General features: G+C 39.4%; 1 protein-coding gene across 4 annotated transcripts in view; it reads right to left on the bottom strand.

The window, feature by feature from the left end:
• GUCY1A1 (guanylate cyclase 1 soluble subunit alpha 1) overlaps positions 1-12,357 on the bottom strand; it is a 48,116-nt gene that overhangs the window by 23,454 nt on the left and 12,305 nt on the right. The window contains exon 1 of one of the 4 annotated variants that reach the window (XM_045017469.1): positions 21-79. The exons of the other annotated variants lie outside the window; for them this stretch is intronic. The gene's annotated coding sequence lies outside the window, so the exon portion shown is untranslated. Of the gene's footprint in view, positions 1-20; positions 80-12,357 lie in introns of those variants that run through there. 4 annotated transcript variants of the gene reach the window in all.

Below are 12,357 nucleotides of genomic sequence, written 5' to 3'. Positions count from 1 at the left end.
ATGTCTTGCTCACAACACACCTGTTAATGCATCCCAGAATCATGTTTGCTTTTTTTGCAACAGCATCACATTGTTGACCACATCCACCGCTTCTCCCTTATCCACAAGACTCGTTATCCTATCAAAGAAAGCTATCAGATAGGTTTGACATGATTTGTTCTTTACAAATGCTGGCTATTCCCTATCACCTTACCACCTTCCAAGTGTTTGCAGATGATTTCCTTAATTACTTGCTCCATTATCTTCCCTGGCACAGAAGTTAAACTAACTGGTCTGTAGTTCCCTGGGTTGTTTTTATTTCCCTTTTTATAGATGGGCACTATATTTGCCCTTTTCCAGTCTTATGGAATCGCTCCTGTCTCCCATGATTTTCCAAAGATAATAGCTAGAGGCTCAGATACCTCCTCTATTAGCTCCTTGAGTATTCTCGGATGCATTTCATTAGGCCCTGGTGACTTGCGGGCATCTAAGTTTTCTAAGTGATTTTTAACTTGTTCTTTTTTTATTTTATCTTCCAAACCTTCCTATTAGCATTCACTATGTTAGGCATTCCTTCAGAGTTCTTGGTGAAGACCGAAACAAATAAGTCATTGAGCATCTCTGCCATTTCCAAGTTTCCTGTTACTGTTTCTCCCTCTTCACTAAGCAGTGGGCCTACCCTGTCCTTGGTCTTCCTCTTGCTTCTAATCTATTGATAAAAAGTCTTCTTGTTTCCCTTTATTCCTGTAGCTAGTTTGAGCTCATTTTGTGCCTTTGCCTTTCTAATCTTGGCTCTGCATTCCTGTGTTGTTTGCCTATATTCATCCTTTGTAATCTGTCCTAGTTTCCATTTTTATATGATTCTTTTTTATTTTTTAGATCATGCAAGATCTCGTTGTTAAGCCAAGCTGGTCTTTTGCCACATTTTCTATCTTTCCTACCCAGCAGAATAGCTTGCTTTTGGGCCCCTAATAGTGTCCCTTTGAAGAACTGCCAACTCTCCTAGTTGTTTTTCCCCTCAGTCTTGATTCCCATGGGACCTTACCTATCAGCTCTCTGAGCTCACCAAAATCCGCCTTCCTGAAATCTACTGTCTCTATTTTGCTGTACTCCCTTCTACTCTTCCTTAGAATTGTGAACTCTATGATTTCATGATCACTTTCACCCAAGCTGCCTTCCACTTTCAAATTCTCAACCAGTTCCTCCCAATTTATTAAAATCAAATCTAGAACAGCTTCCCCCCAGTAGCTTTTTCAACCTTCTGAAATAAAAAGTTGTCTGCAATGCAGTCCAAGAACTTACTGGATAATCTGTGCCCTGCTGTGTTATTTTCCCAACATATATCTGGATAGTTGATGTCCCCCATCACCACCAAATCTTGGGCTTTGGATGATTTTGTTAGTTGTTTAAAAAAAGCCTCATTCACCTCTTCCACCTAGGTAGGTGGCCTGTAGGTAGACTCCTAGCATGACATCACCCTTGTTTTTTACCCCTTTTAGCCTAACCCAAGACTCTCACTATTTCCATCTCCTATGTCCATCTCCACCTCATCCAAGTGTGTACATTATTAATATATAAGGCAACACCTCCTCCCTTTTTCCCTTGTCTATCCTTCCTGAGCAAGCTGTACCCATCTATACCAACATTCCAATCATGTGTATTATCCCACCAAGTTTCGGTGATGCCAAAAATGTCATAGTTGTATTTATTTATTAGCACTTCAAGTTCTTCCTGCTTATTACCCATACTTCTTGCATTTGTATATAGGCATCTAAGATATTGATTTGATCTTGCCTCCCAGTTTTTCCCTGATCCTTCTTTCTCTCTGCCATTATAGCCCACGCTTCCTCCTATTTCCGATCCATCTCCCAGGTCTCCATGTTCTCAACTTACCTGTGGGCTTTGCATATTCACATCTGCATACAGGATTCTCAGTGTTAGTAAAACCAGTTGGTTTCAGGTGGACAGCTGCCAGTTGCTGTATTAGGTACTGCAGACCTTGGGGAAGAGTGTGACTCATGTGATCTCAAACCTGCCCATCTCCTCAATGACATGTTTGTGAAACCTTTTTGCATCTTTTCAGTACGAGATTAACTCTCCCACTGAGGTGTTCGATGACACCACACCTTGCCTCCTGCTGATAATCTGGTCCTAATTTTAGCAGAGCAAACACATCAGCCAACCTGCCTGGAGGCAATTGCATTAGTACCTAGAAATCATGAAAAACAATAAAAAAAATTAAAAATAGGCCAATAAAATATACTTCATAAACATCAGATCCCAAAGGAGCTACACAAGTTTATATCAGCTAAGAATCTGGCCCAGATACTTCTTCATACTCACACTATAAAATGGATATCTAATTTAACACTGGCAACACTATATAACCCTATTTTTATATGTCTATAACATACAAAAGAAAACAATATTAAAAGATTGCACAGTTAAGCACTCAAAAGCTAGGAAATGAAACAATTAAATTTGCTTGTGCAGAACTTGGACAGAGTTGAGAATCTATCCTTGAGTGTCCTCATTCCTTGCACAGAACTCTCATTAGCATCAAGAAGAGTTTAGCATACAGGCCTTTAATGTGTATATATAACATAATGATGGTTCATAGATGAAGGGCAGAATATAGCCTTTAAAAAGCATAATATCTCTTCTATTCCATGTGTAGTACTCAATACAAGTGAATACACAGAGGGCTAGATTCTGGCCAGCGTCCATACTGGCACTATACTGCACAAGGACTGGGACTGTATTGTTTTATTAAATGTAAAGAAATGTGATGAAACCGCTAAGCAGAAAACTGCTATCTCTCTCCTTGCTGCCCTGTGACCCTCCAGAATGGACACAGGGATGCAGGCCTCCTGTCTTGACAAATATGGGAAGGGACAGAAACTCTATAAAAGACTCTGACCCAAGAAATAACCTCTCTCTCGAGGAAGAAACTTGCTGCATGATGAGCCAAGAGCAAAATAAAGATGCTGACTACAGGAAAGAAGTTGCTGAGGAGCCACATGGCAAGCAGGGAACAGACCACAGCAGAAGCTGCAGAACCAAGTGCAGAGCAGACTGTGATGGGCAGACTCTGCTACCAGATTCAGGGTTCTGCAGAATTTGCAGCGTAACAACAGAGACTAGGTATGGGACCTGTAGCCAGATGACTGAGCAAGGAGGGGGCCTGGTGGCTAGCTCAGGCTCTTAAATGGACAGGCTCCTGAAAAAGACTATTGCAGACAAAGTGCCTTAGACACTGGGGATTGGTCTGTGAAGTGGTCAGTGTTTTGTGACCAGGTGTTGGATACGTAAGAAGGGCTTACTGACCTTGTACAGCCACGGAGTATGTGCGGGGAGGGGATGGGAGGTATATAACGTAGCTGCCATTGTTGTTGGAGATTCCCTTATTAGAAGCTGTGCAGAAAATGCTGCCATAGTAGCTGTGAACAATGTAAAGGGGCCCCCAATGAGACGGATGGACTGATTTTATCCAGGAAACCTGCAAGTTTGCTACCTGCTGTTAGCAGAGCACTGGACTGGAGACGGCACCTCAGGTACTAAGCCCAAGCCTCCCAAATCTTCTATTGGTCTGCAAGGTATTTGTAACCTAGCAAGTCCTAGTAAAATATCCCTTGGCATTTCTTGCCTAATAAAATATCCCTTCATTTTAGTCACGTCTGAGTAGTTATTGAGATCCACCAGGGCTGGCGACTAGAGGACCTAACAGCTGGAGCACTTTCAAGGCTTGCCTCCAAGGCATGGTACATCTGGTGCTACTGAATAGCTTAAGAGGTTGGTGTGCCACAGTACTAAGCAGTCATAATAATTATTGAAATATTGCAGTGATTACAGACTAATATTTCAAAACATCATTAGTGAAATTTAACATTCATGGGATCACCATTACTTTAAAAGTCTTAATGACTTCCTGAAAGGATGAAAGGATATTATGAAATCCAAATTAAATACTAAACATCACCCCAGTTACTCCCCTGCTTGATATCTCACCCTGAGCCACAAGAAAGACCTTCTCTCAGTCTAGTGTGATAGTTCCTCCTAATTCTTAATATTTTATTCTTTTTAAAAATATGTCAGAGAAAACAGGACCAATAATAATAATTCTGCTACTGCAAAATTAGCCAGCTGTCCAGCCAAGAGACAGACCATAAGGGGAAGAAAAAACATTGGAGGTGGAGGGAGGCTTTGGGGATAGGGAGTTTCCTAAATCAAATTCTTCCACTGTTCCTCATGCTGAGTAGCACCTTAGTCCTCAATGGCTCCATTGCAATCAGTGGAAAATGAGGGCTCCATAAAATACATGAGTAGACTTTAAAGATCACAGATGTGTACATTTTAAAGATAAAGTGAAAGGCTTAGTACCTAACATGTGACTTACGTTTCTGCGGCGTGAATAGTTATATCTATTAATATAAGAGAAAAAAATGAATATCATGATTTAACAGTCAGTATTCCCAGAGATCGACCCAACCCAAATCCAAGTTTCAAAACACCACTGAACTTTGGGGGTGATTGGTGTCAGTTCTGATTTTATAAGTGACACATCTCTCTAAAATGGGCTGAAACAAACCCCTGGATCCGACACTGCTAAACTTTTAGGGATGGTGGAGGTGGTCCAAACTCTAGCTCTAAACATTACAACACACACCCATCCCTAGATGTAATTAAAAGCACAGCATGAGCCCAGAATTCCACACCCAGCTCTTAGCATGTAGCTAAAAGGAAGGACTGATTGTCAAATGTTTGGTATAAAATAGACTTGTCATTTTAGATTTACACATGTATTTTCTTAGGGGCAAATCCTTTTCCTAGAGCTTGGCCCAAGTAGTTAGACTGCCATACTGGGACGGTGGCATGGGAAGAACCCTCTCTCTCCCAGGGCAAAATAGCTGTGGAACCACTCCAGTGAAGTTATTGCAGTCCAATATCTGGAGCAGGCTCTACAGCACCTCATGGTGGCAAATCCTCTTGCCTACCCTTGTCCAATCCCCATTCCTCAGTGCCGTCAGCTACCACAGAGCCAAGCTATGTGTAGAATGGAACCCTGAGCCCTCTGACACTGTGAAATCTCACCATTTGGCTGTTCACTGAGCTTGCAGCTGCAGGAACAGGATAGCCCCTTAACGATTTTGGACCTTAAACAGATTCATGTATTTGACGAGGCATTTCAGCTCACTTTTTACTGAGAAGTCCTGCTTCTTGGGCTGTGCTAACATCACTGATGACATGGTAAATGACCCAGGTGCACAAATAAGTAAGTAAACAAAACAGAGAAGCTACAGCAATGAAAACAGAATAAAATTTTTTTTTGTCTAATGGAAAATATCCAAAATGGTAGGGAAATTGTATTTTCATGCTTCTAAGTGAAATACATAGACTTATATATAATATTTTCCTCTTATTCTCTGGATTTGCAATCTGTCAAAAAGCAATAAAGCTTTTAACTGAATAACTGTAATGAATAATAATGGGGAGTCAAAGAAATAAATCTATGAATAGTCCCTTAACACAATCTTTTCTTGATCTTATAGTGCAAAATCCTGTCCTCAGGTACAACTCCCAAGGTAATCAATGGGAGTTATACGGATATGACTGAGAACAGAATTTTTTCCACAGTTTAAACAATTTAAGTTAGAATCAACAAATGAGAAAGAGATTGCAAGTCCAAAAACATGAAGTTATTGTAAAGAAAACCGTGACAGTCAAGCTTGTTGGCTCCCTCCACTCCAATTGCATACTTACAGCCTGATCCCACAAGCTTATACACACACAAGTAACTTTACTCACCCAAGTAGTCCCATGACTTCAATGGGACTGCTCTCATGAATAAAGTTAGTTGTGTGCATGTCTGCAAAATCACACCCTTGATTTGCAGTCATACCATGAATAATTTATTATAATATGAAAATTAATAGCCTTCTTCTGACAGTAGCTATAACTATTATTTTTGTTTGATATTCATGATCGAGCAGATTTGTTGCTCCTTTTTTATAACAGTGGATGAATTTAAAAACAAGCCATTAAGAGGTTCCAAAATCCTACAGCCCTTGAAACAAACAAAACCACTCTTTTTCATATCAGTGAAGTTAAACATGTATTTGCCATATTAAAACACAAACTTGCACAAGTACAGTAATTGCCATTGTTTTAGCTACGTGGCAGTGTAAAACATCAATTATATTAAGACACTAAATGGCTAAATATTTCCTGGTACCTACTGTTGTGTTCACTGTTTTAAATTATAATGAACAGAAAGTTTAAAAAGCAATTGTTTACCAAACGTTTCCCTGAAATCTATAGATCCCACGTATTTGTTCAAAAACTAAGCCCTTTGGAGGCAAACGGTGTTTTATAAACAAATTCTAACCACAGATTTTTCTGACTCAGTGTTTGCCACCTGTAGCACTACTGTGTCTTTCACACAGAAAAATCACTAATAACTATGAGTAAACATGAAAGGCAGTTAAATGCCCAAGCCAACTCCCATTGAAGTCAACAACAGTTTTTCAGGATCCAACAGTAGTTGGATCAGATCCTAGGAGTTTTGCCACAGTTGTCATGGAAATAGATTCTGAGATTTGCATGTTTTCTTCTATTTGAAAGAAAACACATCCATGACTTTTGACATTCTGGCACTTTTGCAAGTGGTTGTGGTAGACATGATAGTAGCAACTGAACCAAATCTTCTGAGATCCTTGAGAGCTGATAAGTTAAGAGGTAGGCTGCATGGGAGGCTATTTAAGAGTAGGAACTTTCCTAATGAGGGAAGATGATTTGTCATATGGGTGGGGAGGCAGTGGCGGATTCATGATTTTGCCACCACTAGGCCCAGAGTTTTTTGCTGCCCCAAGATCGAAAGTCCCTAAGCGAAACAAAAAAAAACCTCCGAGTAGTGCAGAAGCAAAAAAAAAACCTCAGAGAAGGGCTGAAGTGCTGAAGCAAAAAAAAAAAACAACTAAAAAACTTCAGAGAGTGCAAGGCCTAGCCGATAATAAGCCGCTGTGGGGAGGTCCATGATTTCTCTGGTTTGGGGGTATTTGAGGCTATATACATTCGAACCTCAGAATTACAAACACCTCGGGAATGGAGGTTGTTTGAAACTCTGAAACATTCATAATGTTATGGTGGTTCTTTCAAAAGTTTACAACTGAACATTGACTTAATACAGCATTGAAACTTTACTATGCAGAAGAAAAGTGCTGTTTTAACCATCTTAAATGAAACAAGCACAGAAACAGTGTCCTTACCTTGTCAAATCTTTTTTAAAACTTTTCCCCTATTTTTTAGTAGTTTATGTTTAACACAGTTCTGTACTGTATTTGCTTTTTCTTTTGTCTATGCAGCTGCCTGATTGCATCCTTCCAGTTCCAAATGAGGTGTGTGGTTGACCAGTCAGTTCGTAACTCTGAGGTTTTACGGTAGCTGGTTTAAGAAGTATTCTCAGAGCTGCTGTGCTGCTGCTTTTGAAGAGCCTGAGGCAGGAAAGCAGCTCTGAAGAGGAGGGAGCCAGACCCCAGAATGGGACTTTTTCATTGTTATTACATAGTTCTGAATTGTTTTTGTAGTACAATGTTGTTTAAAATCAGCAGTTTATATTATAAACCAGTGACTTTTGTCTTTTGTTTCAATGACAGACTGACTTTTCACATAATACGCCATAATGCAAACCTGACATTACTGATAATATGACAATTTGGGGCAGGACCTACAGTCCTTGCACACCTCAAACTCCCATTCATACCAACAGGAATTTGGAGTATGCAAGGACTGCAGGATTAGGCCCTATATTTGTAGTCCAAAGACACAAAGGCCATCAAAATGGCACCAGGTAGGAATACATTAAGATAACATTTCATAGTTTGCGTTTTCATCTTATTGCGTTTTTAATGCTCTCCTGGAAAAATCAAGGGGACACTTATTTTAAGCAGACAATGCTTCTCACAGAGCTTAATAATTAAATGTATGTCTACAATATGTAAAAAGACCAGGATGGTTTTTATTCTTTCCCCAAATTTATGGGGCAAACAGAAAGTGAAACATTTTTGTGCAGATGAGGCAGGATTAAAGTTATCGCAGAAACATAGGGCTGAAAGGGATCTCGAGAGGTATTCTAGACCATCTCTGGCAGGTGTTTGTCAAATCACATTTTTAAAAACCTCCAATGATGGGGATTCCACAACCACCCTTGGAAGCCTGTTCCATTGCTTAGCTTCCTTATACTTAGAAAGTTTCTTTTTCTATTATCTAACCCAACTTTCCCTTGCTGCAGATTAAGTACACTATGTCTAGTCCTTCCTTCAGTGGACATTGAGAACAATTGATTACAGTCCTTTTTGTAAGAGCCCTTAACATATTTGAAAACTGTTATCAGGTCCCCCCTCAATCTTCTTATCTCAAGACTAAACATGCCTGGTTTTGTTTGTTTGTTTTAAATCTTTTCTCGGCGGCCAGGTTTTCTATACCTTTTATTTTTGTTGCTCTCCTCTGTACTCTCTTCAGTTAGTCCACATCTTTTGTAAAGTGTGGTGGTGCCCAGAACTGGACACAGTTCTCCATCTGAGTTCTCACCAGTGCCAAGCAGAGGACAGCTATCTCCAGGGTTTTATCTGGCACTCCTGTTAATACCTCCCTGGATGATATTAGCTTTTTTGTAATTCCATCACATTGTTGACTTGTATTCAATTTGTGAACCATTTTCATCCCCAGATCCTTTTCAGCCAGTTATTCCCCATTTTTAATTGTGTATTTGATTTTCCCTTTCTACATGTAGTACTTTGCACTTGTCTTTATTGACCTTCATCTTGTTTTCAGACCAATTCTCCAATTTGTCAACGTAGCTTTGAATTCTAATCCTGTCCTCTAAAGAGCTGGCAATCGCCCCCCTCCCGCAAGCTTAGTGTCAGTTGCACAAAGGCATACTCTCCATTCCACTATTCGACTAATTAATGAAAATATTTTATAGTACTAGACTCAGAATGGACCCCCTATGGGACACCAGTCAATATGTCCATCCGACACCCCGAGTTTGACTGCCAACCATTGATAACTACTCTTTGACTAAGGTTTTTCAACCAGTTATGCACCCACCTTATAGTAATTTCATCTAGACCATATTTCTGTAGTTTGCTTATGAGAATATCATGTGGGAGAGTCAAAAACCTTATTAAAATCAAAATTTATCATTTCTACTGCTTCCCCCAACCACGAGGCCAGTAGCACTGTCAAAGAAGGAAATTAGGTTGGTTTGGCATGATTTTTTCTTGATTAATTCATACTGGCTATCACTTATACCCCTATTATCATCTGGGGGCTAAAAATTGATTGTTTAATCATTTGTTCTAATGTCTTTCCAGGTATCAATATATAATCCCTCAGGTGTTCTTTGTTCACCTTTTTACAGATAGGTATTATGTTTGCCTTTCTCCAGTACTCTGGAACCTCGCCAGCTTATTATCTTGCACACATATTGTTAAGAGAAACAGCACGATTGGTTGACTGCAGTGAATGAACAAACACTTTTGTTGTCAGCCTTTGTACTAAGGTGTATGCAAAACAGGCTTTACTGAACCTGTTTGTTGAATACAACAAATTGGAAAATAAATAAATCAGAAATCTTGGTATTTCTTAGGCTATTTAATCTATGCTATGCCAGCCATTGTTTTCAGTGGGACTTCTGCAGTTATCTCATCTGCTCTTCTGTGAGATCCTTCCATTAAAAATATTCTGCTTTCTCGTCACCGTGGAAAGGAAGAGTTATCGGCAAATGGCACGGTGTGCTTCTAGAATGACTTCTGCACAGGAAAAGTCAGCATATGCAAATAACAGCAACAGGCAGGCAAACATCTCAGTGCTAATTGCCATGTTCTGCCCCTGTTCTGTATTTGCAACTTTCTTTGACATCAGTAGGAGCTTTGTGCAAAAACTGAGGTGAGAATCTGAAAATAATCATAGTAATTCTTATGTGACAACTGTATTTAAAAAAAACCTGTGCAACAGCCTGCAGTAGAAATACAAGTTATCTAGGTCTAAAAATCTGAGATCCATTACATCAGAAATAGCTAAATCATTTCTAAAAATGGCTTAGTGTTTTAATAACACTTTCACTGAAAACCAGTTCCCTAAAAAGTCAGTCAAAGGGGACATATATATTACTGTCATATTTTCCAAAGTATAGCCAAAAGATTAATTAAGAGACAAAGTGGGTGAGGTAGTATATTTTATTGAACCATATTCTGTTGGTGAAAGAGACAAGCTTTTGAGCTCCTCAGAACTCTTCAACATTGCAAATATTCCCACAAACATTGCCCCAAATACTGTCAAATGCTGATTAACATGACTGATCTATGCTGCTGTCCTAGTTATAACAACTAACACGTTTAAAAATATTTAGCATATTACAAACTACACCTAATACCACTTTAAGTAAGTGTAAAAAATTCAGCATTTCACAGAACTACTGAATTTGCATACTGTATCCCACAGAACAATTGATCATCCAGCCTTTAAAATTTAGTTACTACATTCAGTTCCGGGCATCTTAAGGCCTTGCTTCAGGGCAACACATATTCAGGACTTAGGTATGTAATTAAGCACTGTCCTGAGCAGGGATGATTTCCTGAATTGGACAAATATTAGCACTCCCTAGAGTTTGCCTACAAGTGGAACAAAACTGATTAAGGAATTTGGTGGGATTGAAATATGAGGGAAGACCGAAGGACAAGAAACTGGAGAATCACAGATTTAGATGTACAAAAATGTTGGACCCCTAAATTTGGACACAAAGTACGAGTTTGAATAGGAAGGCAACTGAAATCAAATTAGTTCCTCAGGGTTCTATTTCTAGCACTGCCACAAACTTCTTGTGTGACCTTGGCCCTCTTAATTTTGCTGTATGTTTCTACATGTGTACAATGGGGACGATATTTCCAATAACTCAGGCAGGTGATGTTGATACACTAGTGTTTACATGGTGCTTTGAACCTTCAAAAGGATGGAACAATATTTATTATGAATTATTAAAATAATTGTGCGGTCTTGTAGCTCAAATAAATGAAGTTAAGCTACAGAGCCTGCTGGGCCTCCACTCCGGAAATGCTTCTGCTTGGCAGGCCCACCACACATCATTGGCATTTTGATATCACTGTGTTGTCGTGGAACTCACCAGAAGTCTAAGACAATCAGTCAGTAGCTGAAACCAAAGCAGAACTCAAGACCAAAAGCACTTGGCACGTGGAGCAAGCTGCAAGGGGAAATCTACTAGAACTGCATTGTCCTTGCACAGTCCTGGGGCTTGATGCAACACTGTGAGTAGTTCTACTGAAGTACAATGGGACTATTCGCATTGTGTAATCCACATGCAGATCAGAGCCCTAGTTGTTTCTCTAATGTAGTTAAACTTTTTGCCAAGTGTAAATTATTACTGCTAGATAATAGTTCCTGCTCCTTACCTCACAAGGGAGAAAAAAATGGGAGGAAACAAGGGAAAAAATAAAGGAGAGTAAGGAGAAAAATTAAAACAGCCAGAAAAGGATACAATGGGAAACAGGTGGGAAAGGATGGAAAAAAGGAGAGAAGAAAGTGACAAAATGGCAAAAAGAGGGAGAAAAAGATATGGTAATGGAGAGGGTGAAAACATATGGAACAGAGAAAAATAAAATCAAAAGGGCATAGACAATGTGGGGGTACTCTTGTTATTTCACATTTTTCTCTACTGAGAATTCTGTGAAACACCAAAGCTTAAACAGCTCCAAACAGCTGTGAAACACCAAACAGCTCTCCTACCTCTGCAATGTTTTGTTTCCTTCTGTTAACTAATCTATTTCAAGATACAAGTAAGTTAAAATGTGAAGGTAACTGAGCCAAGGCCTTCAAGTTTCTTCTTCTGTCTTCAATAGATGGTTGTTTCACTAACCAACACCATGGAGCTGGGAGCTGCAGTCTCACAGACTATCTTCCAGTAAATATTAGTGAGGTCATTAGTTGTAGCAGGGAAAACAGCAATCCCAGAACTCTGGTCTTGGCAGGTAAGTTAAGAAGTAAATTAATTCCTACTATTTTGTTATAAACTGCATTGATTTGCAATTTAAACGTAGGGCTATATAGTGTTACTGATTTGAGATTGTATAGCTTTGCATTTCAGTTTTTTAAATATTTCATTTCACCTTTATGAAATGTCCACAGAGAATTTCATTCCTTTCTTCATCCTCTCTTTTTCCTCCTCTACATTTCCTTTTCCCACTAGCACTGGGATGACATTTATTCCTGCATCTGAAATCCTGAGAAGGAAACACTGAATATGGGATTTCCTTAAAGATTCTAACCTCCATTGCCAAGAAGTCATGTGAAACTTGCAAACTCCTG

This window comes from Mauremys mutica, chromosome 5 (genome assembly GCF_020497125.1).
Source record: "Mauremys mutica isolate MM-2020 ecotype Southern chromosome 5, ASM2049712v1, whole genome shotgun sequence".
NCBI lineage: Eukaryota > Metazoa > Chordata > Testudines > Geoemydidae > Mauremys > Mauremys mutica.
Note: the sequence above shows the minus strand (reverse complement) of the source record. Positions and strands in the feature narration are given on the sequence as shown.